We start from the raw sequence: 24,474 nt of genomic DNA, 5'->3' as shown, positions 1-24,474 counted from the left end.
TTAGGACAGTGCTGAGAATGATAATCTGCCCTCTTGTTTTTCCCCCTGAGCCAGCCAGGTCATCGAGGCGGAAGGAGATCCTGTCAGTCGGCCTGCACACGGTTCCTATGACGACACACTCTCCCCTCCGGCCTCTGATGGAGGAGTGTGCTGCATGCAGGTAAGGAAGGCCACTCTAAGGTAAAGTGTGCGTGACGTACATGGCAGTACAGTATCCGTGATTCAAGTTTCCTCACTGAGGCGATGATGTGGCATGATTTTGCATTCCGCCACCACACTGTGATCTTCACTGTTTATAATACTAAGTATACCTATTATGTAAATTACACAATCTGTAATTAGACAAAGTAGAAGTCATTAAAAGGGCTCCTGCAGGTGAGCTGATGAGAAGGGAATTCACTTGGCTGCAGTGATGTGTAACGTGCATCAACTATAGCAGTAATGACCCTTTTTCACCACCAGGTGGAGGTATTGTGCTGTCTGTTGTTAAAGCGCTAACCTCCCCTCTTTCACTCATTCTTTCTCTCCCCTGCTTCTCTCTTCTTTCCTACATATTTTCTGTTACACACATACAAAGTAGCACACACATCACCCCTCAATGCATTGTGCCTACACACACGCGCACAAAGCTGCGTGCGTATCCGTGCATACGTTACTGGGTCAGGCCCCCTGAGAGATTATTATTCAATTACAAAATGTGGATCAGAAATGTCATAACACCTCTCCTCTCTTTCTGTCTTGCCATCTTCCTCACTGTTCTCTTACAACTCTTTACTGGATCCACACCTGCACCATCTTTCTTATCTCCTCCCCTCTTCTTCATTTACACACACACACAAGCTGAGGCAGATGAAAATCAATTCTCTTAACCAGTGTTCCTTTTTAGGCCCATCAATCTTATCTCTGCTTTCTGTCCTCGCTGCTCAGATGTGAGATGACAGACTTTTGTCTTGCAGTGTTGCAGGGAGAGACAACACAGCTATGCTTCAAAGGGACTATATTTAGAGAGGGGGGCTTGGTGGTGGAGGAGGGGAGGAAGTTTGGGATGGGGGAGAGAAGGGCATAGATAGATAAAGCAGTACAATGGGGGTGTGCGGTAGAAAGAATGGTAGGCAGATAGACCCAAGATGAAAGTGGGAGAAAGAGCTAGGGTTGAATATGAAAACATTTCATGAGGAGAATCCTGGATGTGCGTGTAAAAAGTCTGAGTGATGGAGTCATTGAGAAATAGGTGAGAGGAGCTGAACACAAGTGTGTGTGTGTGTGTGTGTGTGTGTGTGTGTGTGTGTGTGTGAAATAGTATGTATAGATAACACTCAATGCTACTGCTCCTAGTACCATGGGTTAAAAGCAGAGACCACATTTCACTTTGTTTGCTGTGTGCATGTATGTGTGACAAATAAAGAGGGTTTGTTTCATCCTCCGATTCTACTGAGAGAGTGCAGCAAATGCTGCTAACTCACAAGGGATATATTTTTTCTTTATGCTTTAAGAGTTACTGGCTTGAGAACATATAACATATTTGCACGAGAGGCCACTTAATGAACAATAAAAAGGTTTTCTGATGCATCCATGGGACTTCAGTGTACAAGCTGTGGATTAATCTAGTGCAATACAACAATACATTTCTAAACAAATCACTATTTCTGATAAATGTATTGATTCTCTCGCCTAAAAAAATGTTAGTAAGTGACTTAAATGCTTGTTTTGTCCAATCCGCATTCAAAAACCCAAGTATGTGAGATCTAAAAATAAGCAATTCCTTATATTTGAGCAGGACATTTGGCAATTATTTCAGCTATGGTAAACTCTTAAATAATTACCTTTAAGCAATTATTTCAAGTGTCGCCAATTCTCTTTCCATGTTTCATCCCCAGATGAACATGCGGTTCTGTTACTTTACTGTTTACTGTTTTGGTTATCACTTCAGCTTCAGTAGACATAGCTACACAGCAGGTGGACCATTTGCACCAATCATAAAGCCAGCGATATAAGAAGCAGGAGGAGAAAAGAGGAGGAAAAACGACTCTGGAGGAAGAAGAGAAGGCAAGGTGGTGCAGAAAAGAAGAAAAAAGAAAGAGGAGACTATAAGGGTGGGGTGAGAAGAACGGGCTGGCTGGGTGAGAGGAGTCCCTCTAGGTGTACACTGTTATATAAGCAGTCCACTTAGCGGCACAAGACAGAGAGGTTGCAGGGCAGAGAGGACAGGAGAGGAGAAACAGAAGAAGGGGGTGAGAGGAGATTTAATAAGTTACAGTGGTGAGGGGGGGGAGGAAGGAAGGAAAACGCACTGAATGATGACAACAAAGAGAAAGGCACAGAACGAGAGGCAGAGGCCTAGACCGAGACATAGTGCTCCCCGGGGATGGACATGTGGTAAAAGTGCATAAAAAAGACTGATGGCTCTCATTCTCTCGATGTCTCTCTTCTCCCGCAGCTCAAATCTCTCGCCCTCTTCCCGCTGTGCATTGTCTCTGTGCTGCTTTTTCTGTCTCATCATCATTTTCCTATGAGTGGGAGTGTGCAGCTAGTTAGTAAAGGCTGCACTTGTGGTGAAGACTGCCAGGGGAGGCAGATAGCGGGGAGAGAAAGAGAGGTAAAGAGGAGGGGGGGGAGAGAGGAAGACAAAGATAGCACCACTGCACCTTTCACTTCTGCGCTAAAAAGAGTCTTTGGAGGATACTGCCGGTATCAATAAATAACAATGGAAAGGTAGCACTACAGCTAAATATACTTAAGAGCATACAGTGGACAAAAACAGAACATCTTCTACAGACACAGAACACATTTATTTTTTGTCGGAACAAATAAAACACCAGAAATAATCATTTGTAAGCAGAGATGAGGAATTATCAGGGGATATTTCCCTCACTTTCCACACGAGCGGTGTCAATCACTATTGTTTTGCTCCTCTGAGCGTAAAACTGAAACAAATCCATGTCATTTTTCTCTATAATAGTTTTGCCAGATATCATCAAAGAAGAAATATACGCGCTGCTGACTTTCAAGGAAAATGATACCAGCGCAATTCTATTTGTTTTTTTCCCCCTACTGACATAAATGGATATGAAAAGTCTAAATTCATCGAGGTATTCTCCACAGTCTGAAGTCAGTGGCGTTTCTTTCTGCTGCTACAGGTTCATACCAGAGGCGCAAACTGTTTTCGAAATCCATTAAAACAGCTTGAAGAGACAAGTTGTTGCTTTTGACAAACAAAGTCCAACCTTGCAGTAGAAAAGGTTGTAATAGCTTCTGAATGTGGGGGAACAAAAAAAAAGTAACACTTGGGTTTTCACTCTGAAGCTATTAATGTTGTAAAGAGTACAATGACACCAGTACTTTTCTTTCTAAATTCACAAAGCAGCAGGGAGTTGACTTTTGTGAAATAATATCATGAGTGCACACTGGAAAATGAAATTGACTCATGAAGGCCTTTTTTTTGTGGTTTTAATATTTCCCATTATTTTAATTTCAATGCTCACATATTTCTTGTGCCAGGATTCCCTTTTTCTGGTAAATATTTCAACAACTTGACCTCCAATTTGCTCTGTGTTTGCACGTCTACAATTTACCGTGAACCGATTATTTCCGTGTCAAAGGTAGCACCATGGCGGTATGATTCAATTTAAAGAATCGACTTTTGCATAATTGCTCGTCGGTGCACAGACTATCACACCCAGTGCAGCACGAGTAAGTAATCTATGTCTAATTAACTGTAAAGATGTTTCTTGGTGTCTGCGTTGTTTGTCATTAAAGCTTTCCAAGATGGCTGCCATGAAAAATGAGTTCATTAGACTTTTACAACTATCTTGTTCTTCTTCAGGGACACTGTCTGAGTTATCGAAGCCGCTCAGAGTAAAGATGAGGTCAGCATGGCCTCTTCATTGATGAACTTAAGACACACAGTCTCAGGGGTAATCTACATCAGCCTCATCAGGAGGATAAGCTACTGATGTGCAAAATGGCGTGACTTTAAAGCCATCCACCGATCGCCTGTTTACCGCCGACAAGACTCCTCCAATCCAGTCCCATGGCAGGGACATGCTGGGCTCTGCTGTTTTTCTCTGTACCTCAGCACCAAAACTCATTAGTTGTGCACGCACACATGCGCACAAAGGACACAGACAACCACCAGACATGCATGCAAGCGCACACACACACGCAATATCTCCTGTGAGTCGTCACTGATTGAGTTAACGCCGCAATTAACGGCCCGGTTTACGATGTTTCGATCCAAAATGGAGGACTGAGGGAGAAACAAGTGCTGAGCCAGACTGCAGGAAGAGGCAGACGCTGCAACTCTCTTCCATTACTATCAGACCACTGGGAGCCATCCCCCAGTTTCCTCCACAACCTCTGTCCACTCCGGCCTCAAAGAAATTGAGGAACATTACCTTTTCATATTTACCCATTTCAGTATCACCTCCCCACGGCTCATTCCCGCGCCCTCTACCTTTGCTTCACTCATTCCAGGAGCTCTACCACATTTCTCTCCTGCCCTTTATCTAATTCAGGGAAGCTTCGCAATAACGTTTTTAACATTTACAGATCACCCGCACCCGGGAGCTATTCTGTACTGCTGCATCACCTACCCACAGCATATTCTGCTGAAATCTTGCTCAAGGACACCTTGACAGGAATTCCCTTTTCATCCGATGCTGAGTCTTAACAAATCTTTAAGCTAAAAACATATGATTTACGAAAGAGAAAGATTGTCTTCATATCCACAGTGTGCTCCACTCTCAGCCTCAAAAAGGCCAACGCTTTCAAACCAAATATATCACTGCGGTAATTATTACATCTGTGATGATGTTGGTAGGTCATGACATTTAAACAGCATGCCAACAACAATGATGTGAAACAATTTCATAACGGCAGAATTGAACGCTCAATTGCGGCTGTAGTTTGAACATGCAGAAAGTTATGGATTTCAGCTTTAAAGTGATATTTTATTGATCCCCTATAAGCGAAATCTTTTTGCTCCCCCCTCTCAGCAGGAGGTCACAGTGCAGCCTCAGCTAAAGAACAGCATCCAGCAGCTTGCGGGGCAGAATCTTGCCGACACAGATGCTAAGAAATGGATCTTTCAGTTGAAAGGACAGACTTTCTGCTGATTCCTCCCTGCAGCTCAGTTGCTCTGTGTCTCCCTCAGCCTCGCTTCGGGTCGCTCCTGCAGGAAAGTGGGTGTAATGGAGCTTCAGGGACCCGTTCAGAAATGTAAAGTATTAGCCATTTTCACTGTATGCACATACTGTATGAGAGCGGCATGCAGTGGCGCTTCATAATAAAGTACAAAGAATTTCTTGCGGGACCCGAGGAATTATCTGCCAGGCTGATGGAGGAGACGATGAGTCAGGACTCGAGCCTCAGCTGCTAGCTTCGACTAAATAAACAACAAATAGACACAAGTTCCCAATCTGGGGGTTTGGGACCCTCCAACGGGATCACCAGATGATAACAATGATAGCAATTCAGTGGCAAAACCCACTCAAAATGTCTAATAAAACAGCTTCATCTGTCAGTTGTTTTTTTGTTTTATTAAATAATGCATCCTTTCGTCTATAAAACATCAGAATTTCTCGCAGCCTAAAGGAACAGCTTCAAATTGCTTCCTTTGTCAGACCAGCTGGTCTAAAAACCAAATAAATTCAATAAACATCGACACAAAACAGAGAAAAACTCAAATGCAAACACTTGGCCAATTTATATCCACTAATTGTTTTTACTACTATGTGATACACACAGATTTGTTTTACTGTAATGTGTCATTCCTCTTGTAAGTTAACACCCTAGCCTAGATAGTTTTACCTGTTCAAACTTCAATAACGTATTAAATAAAAACAAAAGAAGAAGTGTGATGTAAATGCTCCTAACATTTTATAAAGGCAAAGGCGGGCCCACTCAAAGGGTGCTTAGTGTTTGGAAGTTGCCTCGATGGGCTTCTGTATTTGAATTGTGGCAGTGAGGGAAACAAAACTGATGATGATCAACATAATAGCACCACAGCCACAGCGCCAAACTCTGATTAAATCACTTGCAAAGCATTATTGGTCGCTGGCAGCTTGCTCAGAAGAAATATGAACGGCATACATTCCATTGATTAATCTGTGTGGCTTAAGCTGCTCTTTACTTTCTAGACATCCACAGAGGAAGTTTAAATATCAAACAGAAATATAGATGACACAGTTGAATATTAAACCGTGGCTCTCCTCCAACTAGACTCTTTGCATAAAATAAATGTAATTGAGGCCACTAGGCATGTTCTTTTCCCCTTTTATTACACTGAAATGTTTCCAACGACCACTTGGGAATGCTTTTCTGGCTGAAGCTGGCCCCTGTGCTCGAGGCTTTGCATCGGTGTGGCAGCTCAGACTGGCAGCAACACAGCGAGCACTTTAGCGAGCACTCAAATTCAGCAATCAAACTCCATATTTTAATGACTATGCTTTAGTTTAATGCAACTGGGATTTCGAGTGGCTAAACTATCTGGGCTGGAGTCTCTGTAATGTCCAAAAATCTGCTCATGCAGAAATTGTAATCATTAAAACGGGATAGATGACACACACGCACAAAAGAGAATAAAATGGAGAATGGGAAAAGATAATGGGAATCTCTCTTGTCCTAATGAAGAATGAAAATCTTCAGCGGTATGAGGGGGTGAAGTTAGACCTCGGTCACGACCAGCCTCCAATAGTCATCAATCCGTCTGAGTTGGTGGTGCGATTATATCCTGCGACAAGCCGTGATAACAAGGGTCCACCTCTCCCAAGGTGAGGCTCTAATTGTCCCTCACTATAAAGGCTCCAGCGCCCACATCTGCTCTCTGCGCGAGCACACTTCTCATTTACTGTCTCACATACATCCCCCTCCTGCCTCTCATTCACTATTTATCTGGCTCTGCAGAATGATGTCGTCAGATAATGAAACTCACAACTCATTCTCCACTCCCCTTTCTCCACAGAGCCCTTCTCCTGCAAAGGTCCTGCATTCATATATTGATAATGGACCCCACCAACTCTGTGAAAATGGCTGTGTGTGTTTATGTGTGTGTTCAGGTAAGGATGCAGGATAATCCAAGCAATGTGTTTAATGTGTTTGAATTTGAGCTTTGGCAAAGGAGAATGTACGTTACTTTGTGACGGGCAACTTATTGATTTTCAAATCAAATCAAGTTTTATTTATATAGCACATTTTAAAAACGAGCCAAAGTGCTGGACATGGAATAAAAACACTTTGCGATAGCACACAGAAGACAATAAATTACAACAGCAAATATAAAAATCAAACACAGGGAAATGTCAGGAGTCGTACTCCGCTCTGACTAGAAGGGCAGGGAGAAGAAGTGAGTCTTTAGTGTCGATTTAAAAAAAACCCTAGGGTCTGGGCCGACCTCACATGGAGGGGCAGAGTGTTCCAGAGCCTAGGGCCAGCTGCTGCGAAGGCTCGGGGACCTCAGGTTTTGAGCCTGGTCTTGGGCACTACCAGCAGCAGCTGAACAGGAACAGATACAATATACCGTACAAAGACAAACTGAAAACAACTATCGAGGGCAGGTATCAATGTTTTTATGTAGAGTCGGCTAAACATCTGTTGAGTCTATGCACCTAATGCCCATATGGTGGCTGCTGCATTATGAAAATAAAACAGTTTGAGTACTTTCAGAAAACAATTAATGAAGTGCAAATTAGACCATAACATTTTGAAAAAACTGGCAATAAAAAATAGATAAAAATTCAAAGTGTCTTTAAAAAAACCTTCACAACCTCTATCAAGGACACAGCCTTAAACATTTTCTTTGAAATCTGATGTAAAACATTGTTGGATTAGCGGAAATGACACAGAAGCTCGACATGAACGATCAATATCTTTTCACTTGGTATTGAGTCTGACCAAAAGATGTGGGCACTCCGGGGGCCCCAGGCAGTAGAGACATGCCCCCCATCGCTGGATGCGGAGATTGCTAAACTGACATTTTGAAGCAGCTTTTGACGGCGCGGTATGCATAGGGCCCCCTTAGGGGGGTTGCCGATGTGTCATTGCAGTAAATTCAAGGGGGTTTAATGTTGTCATTGCTGTGGACTAATTTCATCGACCTTCTTTGGGGGCCCCCTTCTGGTCCGGGGCCCCAAGCAGTTGCCTGCCTTGCCTGTCGGCAAACGGCGCCCCTGGGTGTGGGTACATTGTGGCAGCCGAAGCCAAATGCTGCCTCTTCTTGTCACAGACCAGACCTGTTTCTTTAGAGAAGACATCACCAATTTCAATTGTAGTTCTGCTGCTTAAATATAAAGGGTGCTGTCCTTAGAGAGAGAGAGAGCGTGAGGCAGACAGGTAGAGAGACAGAAAGCGAGATAGCGGAGGGGAGGTGACACACAAAAGAAGCTCTCATCTAGGCCGCAGTGGCCATGTCCAAAAACAGAGTGCTTATCTCACCCTTTTCCAACTGTCCAGACACTGACAGAGCAGAGGACACACGAGAGAAGAACAGTTCAAGAGATAAATCAGTAAAGTATTCATGGATCCAAAAGATAAACAAAGACATTCAACAACCGTGTGTGGAAAAGTGAATGTGAAAAAAACACAACTTGAGTAAATTGTAATACTAATGTAAATCCACAGATGTTTCCCCGCCCTGTAAAATCAATGCCATTTCCATTATCAAGGTGTAGTATACAAGCTTTGAAGTTATAGTGTGGGGGCTCGGCTACTCTCACAGGAAGTCAACCACAGTAGGGTATTCACTTTTAAAAATTAAAAATAACTCGGTCTTTAAGCCCCAAATCTGGGCTGGCACACATGTCTCTCTCTCAGCCAGGAAGAGAACAAAGACAGGCAAGAGAGGGGGAGAGGTGGAGAAGAAGAAAGGAAGATGAAGGAAAGTAGTTCTGGGTCAGATTTATACTGGACGATATTCAGGCAGCGCCAAACTAATGGATACCAAGTAGAATAATCTGGCCTTTTATGTCCAAGCCATGGCAACTTCAGGGCTTCATGAACGCACGCCAGCCGCCTAAAGACCATCAAACACACGGGCACATACACACAAAACATCAAGCAAAAATAATACACTCCCCGGTGACAGGGGCTAAATGCAATCAACTTACAGTGTTACCGAATTAACACCCTCACGTCATTTTCAGCTTGTGTATCCCCGAATACATCTAACAAGCGGAAGTGCAAATGCACACAACACTTCCGAGCAGGCTGACATAAATAATTCACCTATTTTCTTAAAATATCCCATCGCCCTTTTTTAAAAATGTATCCTCTTTTTTCTTTGTGCAAACAACTCTCCAGCTCCCACAGCAGACTGGTCATGGGGTAATTATTTACACGTTCTACCAGAGAGCACTGATAAGAGCCCACATTGGAGGAGAGGGGACGGGGGACGGGGGGTCTGCTCAGGTAGCATGTCAATCTGTGGCCCATTAGCAGGTGACGCTCTGTAGGCGTGTTCAAAGCAGCTCCGACGAGCTCCTCTTGAATAATTGACCGACCACGGCTCTCACTCCTCTCTCTCTCCTCTCCTCCAAATGTTCTTTTTTTCCACCACCTCTACATCTTTTGTGTTTTCTTTCATACTTTCTTCGGCTCCTGCTATATCCCCCCTCCCTTTACATCAGTCACCTGTCTCCCAAGGCTATGAATTCTGAAGGTTGCCCGTACATATAGGCACTTATGTAACAGTGGAGATAAAGAGGGGAGTGTTATAAAAGCAGAGGATGTGAAACATTGTTGCAGAGGCGAGGCATCTCTCAGCGCTTCTTCATGGCACTTTCTAACACCACAGTTGCTGTTTGGCGATGCAGACGGTGAGGGGAGAGAGACACTGGGAGGACTGGGTGCAGGAGGATGACACGCTTCATGTCTGCACTGCTTTCTGCTTAAACACTTCCGATTGATTGAGAGAAGATTTGAGTGGACAGTTGAGAGTTGAATACTGAGCAGGCTGAGATAGACCTGTTAGGTGTATTCGGGGATACACAAGCTGAGGGATGGGAGGGAGGCACAATGATACTCCAAATCCACCTGCTCTCTCAATGCTTCCTCCTGAATATATGGAGACCCCCTTTCTGGAACAACTTTGTGATGAGGCACAATACATTATCCTGAGGAATCAGTTCGATATGCGGCGCAGCATCTGGCCGGGGCCACTAATGAATGCCGCCTCGTGCCATCTCCTAATGGAATTGCCTTGTCTTGGAGTTCACTGCTGTGACACCGGCTCAGCAGTGGCAAAAAGATTACTAGAAAGCTTAAAAGACAGAATAAACCAGAGGCTGCATGACAGCCAGCCAGGCCCCCAGATCACACATTAGATAATTGGTGTAAAAAAAAATAAAAAACCCAATCTCCGTCTCTCCTCTGTTTTCTGCAGAGGCTTGGAAATGGTGGGCAGCAGTTCCCCGCCTGGCGTGCTGTCACACCTCCTCAGTGAACACTGTTTGAAGAGGCTGGAACAAAGCCTGTGCGGTGTATGTTATGTCTGAGTGAAAATGTTGCCTTTGTGGACCCAGAGACGAGCCTAAATCCAATGGCATAGATACGCAGCTGGTTAGATTTGGGAACTATGCAACGTCGATCATTCTGACATACAGGCTACAAATTCGCACAAAGACAGCCACACACACTTTCTCCCTCACTCCAAAACAAACACCCTCTCACTCCACTACACATGCAGCCTCTATCCCTCTCTCTTTTGTGCCAGTGCATCATTCGCTCCTTCATTTTCTTCCACTTTGCTTCATCTTTCTCCCCATCTACAATCTGTAGTTATCTCTACCTCCCTAGCCCTAGCCCTGCGATGGGCTTGTGCCCTTTCATAATTCATGGAGTTGTTCTTATGGCTCAGGCAGCCATGTCGGATGTGAATCTCTGCGCCTCAAAGGCTCACTCAGCTCCAGCGCCTCAGCCAGGAGGGTTAGCGCTGCTCAGGTACAACACTGGATCAACGCGCTCAATCACACATGGCTCCTATAGCACGGAGCACATGCTAATTCTCTGCTTTTGTTTGAACCACCACAGACTTGGTGTGCTTTTATGCAGCCGACAATAGAGCTGGGTACAAATGAAATATAATAATAATAATAGATTTATTTTGTTACAGGTGCTCAAAGACGCTTTACAGATATAGTGAAAAGAAAAGATCATCATGCATGGTATCATCTTTTGTTCCATCTTTTTGTTTTGTCACAACTCTGAGCACTAATATGAGTTGGGGGGACATTTTAACCACAGTATACTTGAACCACAGTATTTTTATATGATTGCTAAATATCCATAAACGTGCATAATGGATTGTTACCTGAGGGCAGTAAACACATCAATATCATTATCACCTATTATCACCTTCTAAATCGTTGCCTCAAACCGCCTTCAACCTGACGTTCAACCTCCCACTGGTTTTATCTCCTGTCTGCACATCTCACTACCCCACTTCATTTCCTCATTCCTTATTTATCGCAATTTCTTGTTTGTCTCTTTACTTTTGTTGTTGTGCAACCTGAGATCAGATATCAGCCCATCATCAGGAATCAGGATAACAGGATTGTATTTGCTTGCTAAACATTAATAAAACCAGACTAATGAATTGTATTGCCACCACATAATAAATTGTTCTTACCAATGTGTGAGCAAACCATTTTATGGTGTGTTTCTGGCCACCTGGTGAATTTAACACCCTCTTTTATGCTCTGTTTTGGTGGAAAAAAGGGCTGCTAAATGCTCACCTATGTTCAACAGCTGGTGGTCAATATTGATAGCTTGGAAGGCCGTGTTCCTGGGAAGGCCGTGTTCAGAGAGTTGTTGGAGACTGTTTGCTTAAAACAATGACCAGTGAGAGGAAAAACAAGATTCTTGAAGGATTTTAAAACAAACCAAAGATGTTAAAATGCTTTGTACAGCTGAGGGGGATTGCAGAGTTTCACTACAAAATAACTCTTTATCCATTTTACTAGGTATTTTATTATAGACTCCAACCACATTGTCCAGTTGTGAACAACAGCTTATCAAACAATATCCGTCTTTGCTCTGCACCAAAATGACACCAGAAACCAAATATGAACAGACATTTCCACAAATCCATGCGTATTTTCAAATAATAAAACAACATGACATACTCCATGTGTTTTTCAGGTAAAATGAGGTAAAAGTTTGAGTGGTCACATGATTGGAAGCTGAATCAAGCTGCAGGGTGTTCAGTTTTTCTGTGTGTAAAATGGTCCAAATGTGGCAGAAAAACAAAGGATGAGAGTCTCTGCTAAACAGGCAGCGGAATTAGTGAGGGTGATTCATGTAGGCCGTATATACACACACACACACACACACACACACACACACACACACACACACACACACACACACACACACACACACACACACACACACACACACACACACACGGTTTCCTGTGTACAATGCCATCAAACACACAGACACCTCGACTGCTAAGCACTCACAGCTGGGCTTTTCATTCCTCACACACCCAGCCCCAATGAGTGACAGCTTTGTGGACATGTTCAGAGACACATACACCACACACACACACACACACACACACACACACACACACACACACACACACACACACACACACACACACACACACACACACACACACCTTCTCTCCAACTGAATAAAAACGAGACTCGTTAGCCACTTTAATCAATGTTAATCACTGCAGACCCGCTTCACTGTCAAGACCGGGACAATGCCTGTTTGAGGAGGAAGGGAAAGGGAGACGGAGGCAAAACAGACGGAGAGAAACACAGACAGACTGGGTGGAGCAGGGCGGGGAGTGAGTGTAAGAATGTGAAATGGTATCCAAAAATATACACTGCCCATGGAGCGCTGAAGCCATGGTAGTTTTGATATACTTTATCTTGTTTTTCAAGGTCTGTTTCTTGGGTCCGTGTGGCTGGGCCTCGGCGGGAGACGCGGTCGGGCCCGACGGGGGTTTCATTTCAGCTGGGGGTGGGCAGGAGAGGGAGGGGATAGAGGGCACAGGGAGGGAGGATGCGAGAGGTTACTGGGCAGAAGATAGAGAAGGAGGATAGGAAAAAGAAGAGATGAAGGAATATAGAGGGGAAGATAAGAATTGAGGCGAACGGGGGAAAGTGTGGCCAGGCAGGGAGATAGAGGAGAGGTGAAACGCTTTAAACCCGGCAGAAGAAAGGGATGCAGAGGCGGAGGGCGGCAAAGGAGGGAAAATTGAAAGATGAGAGGAGAGATTATTAAGAAAAGATGTGTAATGCATAAATAAGTTGTGACAAAGGGAATGGATCCGCTGAATGTGCCGAGGCAAAAAAAAACATTGAAGTTGGACCGGCGGAGGCCAAGGTGAGGCGAGAGCGGCGGGGAGGGAGGAGACCAGAGATTGAGGGCAGAAAGTAACACACAGATTGTGTTTATCAACATGTTATACAAATGTGGGGGTTATGAAATGGACTTTGGCCTTCACGGTTACAGAACTTTAATGCAAAGCTAAGCCGCTGTGCAGGCAGCCGGCGGGAGCACAGACTGAATAGTAATGTCTGCGAGCGCCGATTAGAATTTCAGATAGAGACGGGCCAAATGCAGCCGGCCCGTGAAGCGAGGCACACAGCAGCTCTGAATGTGATCTGATGTGTTTAAATACGCTCTAATGTACTGAGCTGAGTGTGTGTGTTGCATTCATATGTGCTGGAGCATGACAGAGGAAGGTGACTGCCTTTAACATGTATACACGTGGCTCAGAGCATCAAAGGGTTAACTGTTGACCCGGGGCCTGGGCCACTAAAACTATTAAGGGGAAAAAGACACACTTCACATGCCGTTGCCACAAAGTGTGTTCATCAGTGTGAGATTGACGGCTGTCAGTATGTGGGGATCAACAGGGGGAGGAGGGGGGNNGGGGGGGGGGGGGGGAGGTGAGCAGTGTCAAGGCAGAAATGACAGGGAGAAGCAGATGGAGAGGGGCATAGATCAGGAGAGGAGGAACAGAGGGAGGAGAGAGAAAGAAAGAGAAAAGAGGAGGATACAGACGGAAAGAAAGAGGGATGCAGAGATGGAAAAGAAAACACAGAAAGAAAGACAGAGGGAAAAAGAGAGAGAGATAAGAGGATAACCCCTCCCTCCCTCCCTTCATCCCTCCCTGTCAGTCTTTATGATCGTCTATTCCTCGTCTTCTCTCCATCAGCGACTCGGTAACCTTCAGCACAAGACCCAAGTAGAGATGATGGATTGAGACGGAGAGCAGAGAAAGGACGGAGATTAGCAAACACGGACCGATGATGAAAAATGACAAACAGAGAGAGGAGGCGTCGGAGGAGGAGAAAGTAAAAAGTGGAGGGAGGAAAGGTGACATTGGGGGAGGAGAGCAAGCCGCTGGCTTTTAGCTGGAGGACGGCCACAGGATGACATTAGAGGAGCGCACTTTGGCTGCCCCTGCTGGGAGGCACACACACACACACACACACACACACACACACACACACACACACACACACACACACACACACACACACACACACACACACACACACACACACACACACACACACACACAAAGAGGCATGTGGATAAATAGACACATGGATAGACAGCTCCGCAAACACACACGCAGGTAAAATAAGGACCTGACTGGCGCTGCATACTTATGCCTCCTAACCTGTGGGGAGCCGCCCCCCGCCCCACCTCTAGTGTAGTTTGTGCACCGGCCTGATAACCTTCATGGCAACTGGGCAAAACACACATCAGGGTGACAGGCCTGCCTACCTGCAAAAACATTGATAACTTTGTCCAAGGGGCTTTAGAGGCTGCTGCCAGCTAATACTGATATCATTATTAGAAACCAAAATGGAACATTTGACATGTTGTAATTTAAGCTAAATGAACGTTATCACATAGAACAGAGCCGTATTTTACTTTATGACGGGGCAGACATTACTTATTGCTTGGGTTAGAGATGGATAAATCAGCAAGCTAATATATTTGACTGATCCTGGCCTTTAATTAAATATCAGCTGTCAGCCAGTCTGAGTTGTAAAATTAAATAATGGAGCTTGGTCCCTCCACAGACAGTAAAAAGTAGTAGTAGTAGTAAAGTAGTAGTAAAATGGGCAATGACATTTATTTTTGTATTCTTTCGTTCGGTTGTTTGATATATTTTAGTTAATGAATGATTTATTTAAGAGTTGTAATGTATCCCAGTCATGCTTTTACACGAGCGTCCGGAGTCCCGCTAATACTAAATTAATTTCATTAGTCTATGATTTTAAGTGAACAGCAGGGGTGGAAAGCGGCTAATTGCAATTATCATCCTCACTGCAACAAATTCACTGTTCTCACACTTGTATTTCTTTTTACATTCAGTAGGGAGTTAAAGACGCATATTATGTTGTAAATCAATGCATAACATTGGAATTAATGATTCATAAATGAATAAAATGGCAAATTATCTGCATAGAATGTCGACTTTCAATAGCTTCAAATAAAACAAGTCAGTTTAACTTCTAAAAATGTCACAATCAAAGAAATGTATCGAACTAAATCCATGAAAATCTAGAATCAATTACAATTTGAGTTGTTCCAGCTTCTCAAATATGAGGATCTGCTGCGTTTAGCTCTCAGCAAATTCAATATTTTAGATTTTGGATTGCAAGAACTATGGGACAGGCATTATTCACTTCGTTTTTTTCCACCTTTTAGAGATATTAAATAAAAACATCAGAAGATTAAACTAATGCAAGCCTGTGACCATCAAACCTGTTACAGTGTGTTCTAAAGACGATAGACTAAGAACAGAACGACCTGTGTTTAGAAAGGAAAAGCAGGGCAGGAGAAAAGAGACGTGAAGAGAAAAAAGGGTGGAGGAGGAGGGAAGAAAAACAACCTCATGAAAGGAAGGGTGACTCATTCAGTGATGAAAAGAGCATTACAGTCCTTTTTCCAAAATTGCCCCCATTCTCACACGAGGCACTTCAAAAACACACACCAACGACTAAGCGCCCTTTTCCTCTCCCTCGGAGCGGCCGCATAAACGAGTGGAGTGACAGACATAGAGAGCCGATGGCCTCCCCTCCCCAGAGAGGGAAAACGCACTCATCCGTACTGATCTTAAAACAACAACCTCCCTCCTTCACTTGCTCTCATCTTCCTCTCCCCCCTTCCCTCCCTCTCTTTTCACCCTTACTCTCAACCTCCCTGTGGCCTCTCTCCTAGTCTCCTCACATCTCACGACCCCCACTTCATTTTATATTCATTTCCATTTGCAGCTCCTTATTCATTCACGTTTTTTTTTTTTTTGTCTGTTTGATTGCTCGTCGTTGGTTCGTTGTTTACTCTTGTTCTCTCAAGTGCTGCAACCCGACATCAGTTCTCAGCCCCTCATCAGTAATCGTTGCTCTATCAAACATTCGTCTCTCGCTCTGTCTCCCCCATTTGATCACATTTTCATGTCACTCTTTGTGTCTCATAAATACCAAAGAAGGATCCCTGACCCTGCTCTAGTTACGAGCAAAATCTCTTTTATCTTCTCCTTGTTCATTTTTCTTGTACGCTCCTTACAACAGCTGGATAAAATATCTAATTGCTCAGCATGCACAAACAATATTTCATTTTTGAAGAAGATAATTGAACAAACCAAGCCTGTATTTATGAAGAACACGTAGAATTAACAAGATACATTTGTATCAATTATAACTAAATCAATCATCACTGAAATAATGTCTCTTCAGTATTAAACATGACAGTTTTTCTCTAGCTAAGTCATTATTAACTAGTTAAATTAAGTGGACCATTGACTTTTTTTTTTTTTCACATATACTGGTTGAGTATTAACCATAAACTTGACAGGTTCTCTATAGAAAATGACCAATTTGGCCCACATTGATTAAGATCCCCATTGAAATCAGGACAGCAGATAGCTTGCACATCTTCCGGAGCAGACTGAAAACTCATCTCTTTCGACTCCACTTCGAGCGATAGAATTACTAACAAAGAACTGCTAACAGAGCACTTATATACTAATAAAGAACTGGCTTATATAAAGCCAGTTGAGTAGCACTTGAAATGTTTGGCTCTATGAAACCTGATGTACTTATATGATTCTGTTTTCTTCAAGGTTGTATCTTCCTGGTCGAATGTACTTATTGTAAGTCACTTTGGATAAATGCGTCAGCTAAATGCAATGTAATGTAATGTAATGTAAGATATGGCATCATTGATATAACTGATATCAATGCAAAATGTCCTAATACGAACCATGAAATTAACAACTGGTGTTATATCTAACACAGCATGCAGTTGGCCAGTTATGGTAATGTTTAGATACCGTATCTTACCCACCACCTTAAATGATGCTTTGCCAGCGCGGCACTGTCGCTGCTGGAGTTAACGTTAGCTTCAGAGACTGAGAGCACGAGCTGCTTCACAGTCCTGCATCCTGGAGGTCGATCTATAACTATGCTATGATATGCTTTTACTGAATCACTGACCAAAACTGCTTTTAAGAAAAACGCTTTTGCTGCTTTTAAGAAAAACCTTTCATCACCTGGATCTAAACTGTTGCTAAACTGGAATAACCTTTCGGATCAAGCAAACACCTTTTAAAGCACATTAGAACTTACAAAAACCTATTAGATTCCAGATATTCATACAAAATGAAGCCTACATTCCAGTATTTGCAGGGCATTATTTATTATCCTTGAACTGACAGTATTATAATTATTTTTTATTCCAACATTTTTTTTTTTAATGACATTACATTTCATTTAGCTGACGCTTTTATCCAAAGCGACTTACAATAAGTACATTCAACCAAGACCAATGACAGATTTTAAATGTAATAGTTAGGAAAGCACAGGTGTAACTAATAACATTAAGGTATGTGTTGTATTCAAGGGTCCAAACAAGCCAGTAAGCCAGCATGCACAAAGCCAAATGGAATTCAGCCATTTTAATATTTTCACATGTGTTATTTCTACTTTGACGTGTTAAAATTAAAAAGTCAAAAGTATTAAGCAAATAAAAGACCTATGAATAACTGAAAAGCATGAAATGGTTAAAATGGGAAACTCCACAACCCTGACTGCCAGCTGTCCATCATTCACACTGGATGACTAACAAGCTCAATGCTAGCTTCATGCTGACATGGGGCGATAGGTGGGATTGTTTATCCAGAGGATACAACATCGAAATAAAACAGAGTGGTGCTTCTTCCAACCTTGGACACCCGACACCAGCATGTAGGAAGCAGAATAACTTGACAGTCAAGGAAGTCTTATTCAACCCACATACAGCAATTAGCTTCAGCTGAGTGAATTTGCAATAAACAGTTGGCATTATAGTCGGGGAATTAATGGTTGCTAAGTAAAACTTTCCGCAGTTTGTAAAGACAGTGATTTTACAGTGAAAACTCTCTCTCTAATCACCCTTGCAAAGTATGAATGGATCAGCTCTGCTCCCTAACTACATTATCTTGCAATCTTCACCCCCTCTACCTCCCTCACACCTCTTCGCTCAAGCTGCCCTATTCCACTTAAGAATCAATTTGGGGCCGAGGCTGCTCTGCCAGTGGCCCCTAGTTTTCATTGTTTTCCAGTCCACATTTAAAATGGCACACAGGCAATCTCCACCATCCTGATTCCCATCTACTGAGTGAGAGAGCTTTCCTCCGCTCCGTGACACTGCTGAGATGCCACTGACGCAGTCCAGCGTTTGACAAATGAGCCAACAAATTGACTTCTCCGAGCATTCCAAACAACAAAGGCAAAACAAAACAAATCTAGCTTAACTAAATGCTGGATGAAATGGCGCAATAGAGCGCGCAGGCTATTACAAATGATTCTACTCCTTCGCTCCATCCCACCGCTCCCCCCCTCTGTTTCTCTTCATCTCCTCGCGCTCCTCTATCCCCTCCCTGCTTTTTCCTGTTTCTTCTGGTTTGTGCCCCAGACACACATTGACCCACACACACCAGGCCCAGTAGGGGGCCTTGTTCCTCTGCGATGCTCCACTGCACATGACTGACGCTCTTCTTACGGGAGGAAGAGGAGGTAGAGAAAGAGTCGGAGGCAGTCAGTGGAAAACGGAGCAGCCTTTGGTTCGGGGAGGAGGGAGATGGAGGCGAATGTGATCAATGGTGCTTCTCCAATTACATTCCAATTAAAGGCGAGGCTCAAGCACGGCTCTAGTGCACCAGCATGGATTCTGACAGGCTTTGCACTGGCTATGCTGTCCCCATACCAAAGACCTTTTATGCAGCTCTCTACCTCACACACTTGATATCTGTCCACACATATTTACGTGTCCAAGGCAAAGAAATAGGCCTCTGCAAGCAAAATAAATGTGAGTTTATTACAGTTAGATTAAGGGCAGTTCAAAGGGGTAATGCCCACTATTCCATCGATGCTGGTTTAACACCGCCTTACACTCAGCAGTCAATAAGGAGCAGGGGAGATGGAGGGGAAGCATTGAACCAGAACCACTGGGGATAGAGACACAGAGGGAGAGGAAGGAGAGAGGAAGGAGCGTAGAAAAAAAGCAATGTTGGGGGGACTGAAGCATGGCTTACATGGATTGGAGCATAAAGCTTTAAATGATTCCAATTACATTTAAGTGATCAATTACACTGTTACATTCAGTTGGATCAGGGTTGGCAGAATGCAAACCAGAATCATTCTTTTTGTGAAGAGCAGCCAATGTAACGTGTATTGTCTCAACGTAAAAGCAGCGGGAGAGACAGAACTTCACATTCAGTTAAAGGTAACGACACTAAAAGAGCTGTGAAGTACACAGCCTTACACAACTGAGTCATTCTGTGTAATGGGAAAAGGACACGCTGTGGAATACAAGTAGCCCTGCCTATCAACCCAAACCTTTTAAAGTACTAAGTGGGTTTGTAGCATCCAAAAACTGTCAAGTAATAAAAGTTAGCTGCAAAAGGTTAGCAGTATTTTAAGTCTCATTTTCAGTTTGACTATGTCCTGATGATCACAGGAAAACTGGAAGCTTCACATGTTTTACTGTGACCTTTTTTACATTTCATTCATCCAAAGTTATTGGAAAGCTACTTGTATTATGCATTGGAGCACCGTTGGCACCATTTTAATGAAAACTATATTGAAATAATGGGATTCAAGGAGCAATTTAACAAAAGAAAAGTTACATTTAAGATCTTATTCCTAGCGTTTTTCCAGGGCTTTCACCCATATCGAATAGATTCAAATGCAGTTGAAAGCTCCAATAAGCTAAAGTAGATCTTAGGGTGTGATTATTTTAATGTAACTACTGTTTTCTGGATTATAACTTTTTAATATGGCTGAAACGATTGAGTATTGTCATAGGTTCATCTTTTGATTGTTGTTTGGTTTATCAAAATAGTGATAAATAATATCATAGAATGACAGAAAACCAAGGTTACATCTTTTCAGGCTTTTATTTGTATAGCCATGTCAGAAACCTAAAAGATATTCAGTTTACTATCCCATACAAAAATGAAAAGCAGCATCTGCAGAGGTGTACAATAATAATTGACATTTTTGCTTTAAACAAATGTTTTCAAAGCCGTTTTTGATTCAAATGACTAATCAACCAAATGTTTTATTTGTTCTGAAACTCCGGTTGAATACCAGTGTTTCCCACAGATCTGAAATATACTTTGTTTGGGGGGGTGGGGGTGACGTGCAACAACAACATTAACATTAACCTTTCTGTTGGTCGCCTGTGAGCAGACCCTTCACGCGATGGCAGAGCGAACAGGTAGTCGGGGCCGGACCGAGACAATAAGTCAAGTCGGAAATTATACACCCATGGCCAGGCAACTACCAGTTTTTTTTGTTGTTGCCATTTTGCTGCATTTATTTGTCAATATTTACAGCGTTGCTGCCCATAGTGATAGCCCAATAGTTTAAATCTACTACCCACAAATAAACAAAATGGACATGGGTTACTATTTAAATAAAATGGTACATTTATTTAGGAACCTATCCATGTGATTTTAAGTGGGGGTGGACTTCAAATATGACAAAACACTGAAACTTGTTTATTTATTTATTTTTGGTTCATTTATAGTTGTGAGTGTGTCTGGGCTCCTGAACCAGCCTCTCCTGTCTCCCTCCTCTCCTCCCTGCTCCTCTTTGAGGCACCAGCAAAGACTAGTTTTAGCTCTCAACAAGTTTTAAAAGTGTATCTTACCTTTTTTCACGTAGTTAACATTATTTTCTTTTATTCATGCATATTTGACTAATCACTACCCCCTCAAATGGAAATATGTGTTTCCATAAATGATGACGGAGACCCACTGAGAACTTAGACTAAGTTAACTATCTAAACACTCAGAGTCCTTTACCTCACCTGAGCTGAGGTTATCCCGAGCTTGAATGACACACAGAGACCAAGGGCTTTGATTTATGATCTGTATGACAGTGGTCATGTCGGCAGGCCACATCATGTAGACAGCCAGTCACCCTGTGTGAGGCAGACCCACATTTGCGCAACGTTGCGTTCACAATACATTCCCTTTTATTTATTTATTTTTTTAAATTGGGTCGCGAAAATATACTTGGGCAGCCATTAATATACCTGGGCAGCCCGCCCAAGTAAAGTCTATGTGTGGGAAACACTGAATACTGTTGCTATACCTAATGCTAGAGGAGTTGTAATGGTCCTCACAGAATGTGATTTAGCACATTGATTGAATGTTCTTTGGATTCAAGAAACAAAGAAACTTTTGTCTGGTTCAGAACTGAGCAGCTGATTAATATCCATCTAATTGTAGCACTTCATGTTGACAGAATGGTGAAACAAATTGCAAACCAAACAAAAAAAGCGTAAAGCCTATAATCATTCACAACAAAGATGGAAGCTCAGTCATCACCCTACGCGTTCTCACTCTGGGCAAACTGCATCCTGCCAGAATGGCACTTTGGTCTGAGCTTGTATTTAGCAGCAGAGTTAATTATCCTGTGTTACATGCTATAATGCATTATTAATGTGTGCGAACAACATGAGTCAGTGTTCTCTGGCCCTCAGGGGCGTTAGGGCCAATTCAAACTGTTCAGTCATTACTGATGAGGAACGTGGACAGAGCCTGCGTTGGGAGGAAATTGCGGCCAGTTTCAGCCGGTTGGCTGCAGTTTGAGACCCATATTGATTTGTGAGGAAGTTAGGAGACCTCTGACAACTCAAGAGTAAAACCAGTTCGATCAGTCTCCTGTCTCGCGGCCCCTGGGCCCAAATACGTGCTGGGCAAAGGGCTTTGAACCACCTCACTCTGCAGCTGAGAGCGAGCTGGACATGTTCCCCTCTGTAGAACGTCACACTTCACAGAACAGGTGCAGATACTAAACCGGACGAACAGCGGGCCACAACCTGTGTGTTGAAGACTGTAATCACCTAGACTTTATCATAAAGTATATCATACTTTTAGCAGCAATATCTTTAGTAGTTGTTTTAAATAATCCTGAAGTGTCAAAAATAAAAATTCCCACTATAATCTATCAATTAATTAAATATTTTGGCTGACGAAGAACGTCATAAATCTTCTGTTTGAAACTGGAAAATAGTGCTACATAATCTTGCGCATAAGAGCTGTACTGGATAGGAGATCCTATCGAGGATTACTGGATCCTGAAGCTTAATCTCAATAGATAAAAGAGTATAGCATCGACCTGTGACTATCTAACACATCTCTTAATGCAGGGCAGCTAACAGTGATAGAGCTGCTTTGTTCCTACAGTATTGTATCTCCAGACCCATAGACATCAAATACAGATTGATGAATTAAAAAACAACCTACTTAATATGGTAATTTTCTCCTTATAAATAAATAATCCATGATTTTCTGTCAGGTATCACGGTTTCAAAGTGTCCATGTTGCCTGAACGAATTACTAAAACCCTAACTCCTGCTCTATTCTCTCCTTAAATTTAATTAAACTCTATTGCCTTGCACACAAATCGCTTCGTTGGCATGACAAAAGAACATTTGTGTTGCCACAGTGTGAACACAAACAAACAAATTGAGCGAGGAAACAATAAGTGGGAAGAATGAGCAGTGATTATAAAGCGGAATCAAACCAGTTATCCTGTGAATGTGCGGCGAACAATTAGAGAGAAAAACGCTTTGACAGGCAGGTGGTTTTCTCATGCCCTACCTGCTGTTTTGAGGGTTATGACAGGTGGCGACGGGCCTTCTGCACACCTCGGTGTTGCTCTCAAGAGGGGTTCGAAATTATTGCTAAACTCATGTTCCCATTTACCGGCTGTTTGTGCACAGCTAGTGTTCTCCAGCGAGGGGCAAATCACCCTCTCTGACAGAGACAAACAAATACGCCCACGTTTCGAAGAGGTACATGTAAATACAGTGACCCTGCCCCGTGCAACTCACCATGGAGAACAATGCAGCAGGTGGGCATAAAAACAGCAGCCGCTTCAATTGACATCTTTCAGTCCCGCAGAGCCGTCCCACAGTGCAATTTGCACCCCACGCACTTGCTCTATTCTTTGCAAATAATTACCTGTTGTACCCAGGCTGTCTGCATTTGCACGTGTTTAAGAACCTCCCCCTGAGAAAAAAAAAAAAAAAGAACTCCTAGAAGCAGAGAGACATGTGTGAGCACAATTTCCGCATAATACTGTAAGCAGCAATTTAAAAAAAAAAAAAGACATGCACTAGCACATAATGGGGGCAGATGGATATTTTGAGTCATATGCAATACTGCAATCTGTTCCACTTTCTAGCAGCCTGACCGGCACTCATTCTCTACACACAAAGCTGCTAAGTACATTAATGCATTGTAGTGACTTCCTGCTAACTAGGAGCAGATCTCTTCTTAGGGGAAGGAGGGTTAGCTTGAAAAACTACAGCAAGCTGGGCAGAGTTGGGTATTTTATTCAAGTAACTGTTTCACAGTATTGATTTTTGTTCCTTCGTCCATGTGGTGTTTCCCTGTGTGTCTCCAATTGACTGTGTGTGGATTAAGTGGAGGCACTACTTTGTGCTGGTAGTCCACTCCATCACTCATGTTGAAACCCTTATTTCTTTGCAGCATAAGCATATCTTCATATCCAACCATTCACACAACCAAGAGTTTAGATATATATTTCAGCAGGCCTTATGTATTACAGGACTGTCTCAGAAAATTAGAATATTGTGATAAAGTTCTTTATTTTCTGTAATGCAATTAAAAAAAACAAAAATGTCATACATTCTGGATTCATTACAAATCAACTTAAATATTGCAAGCCTTTTATTATTTTAATATTGCTGATTATGGCATACAGCTTAAGAAAACTCAAATATCCTATCTCTAAATATTAGAATATCATGAAAAAGTATACTAGTAGGGTGTTCAACGAATCACTTGAATCGTCTAATTAACTCGAAACACCTGCAAGGGTTTCCTGAGCCTTGAAAAACACTCAGCTTGGTTCAGTAAACTAAATCACAAGTATGGGGAAGACTGCTGATCTGACTGCTGTCCAGAGGACCGTCATT

General features: G+C 42.8%; 1 protein-coding gene across 1 annotated transcript in view; it reads right to left on the bottom strand.

Annotated features, from left to right (window-relative positions):
* Positions 1-24,474, bottom strand: part of efna3a (ephrin-A3a) — a 57,533-nt gene that overhangs the window by 11,079 nt on the left and 21,980 nt on the right. The gene's annotated exons all lie outside the window — the stretch shown is intronic.

The sequence above is a fragment of the Notothenia coriiceps genome, unplaced genomic scaffold, assembly GCF_000735185.1.
Source record: "Notothenia coriiceps isolate Sejong01 unplaced genomic scaffold, NC01 NC01_scaffold00022117, whole genome shotgun sequence".
NCBI classification, from domain to species: Eukaryota; Metazoa; Chordata; class Actinopteri; order Perciformes; family Nototheniidae; genus Notothenia; species Notothenia coriiceps.
The sequence above is the reverse complement of the archived record's forward strand: the minus strand, read 5'-3'. Positions and strand labels throughout refer to the sequence as shown.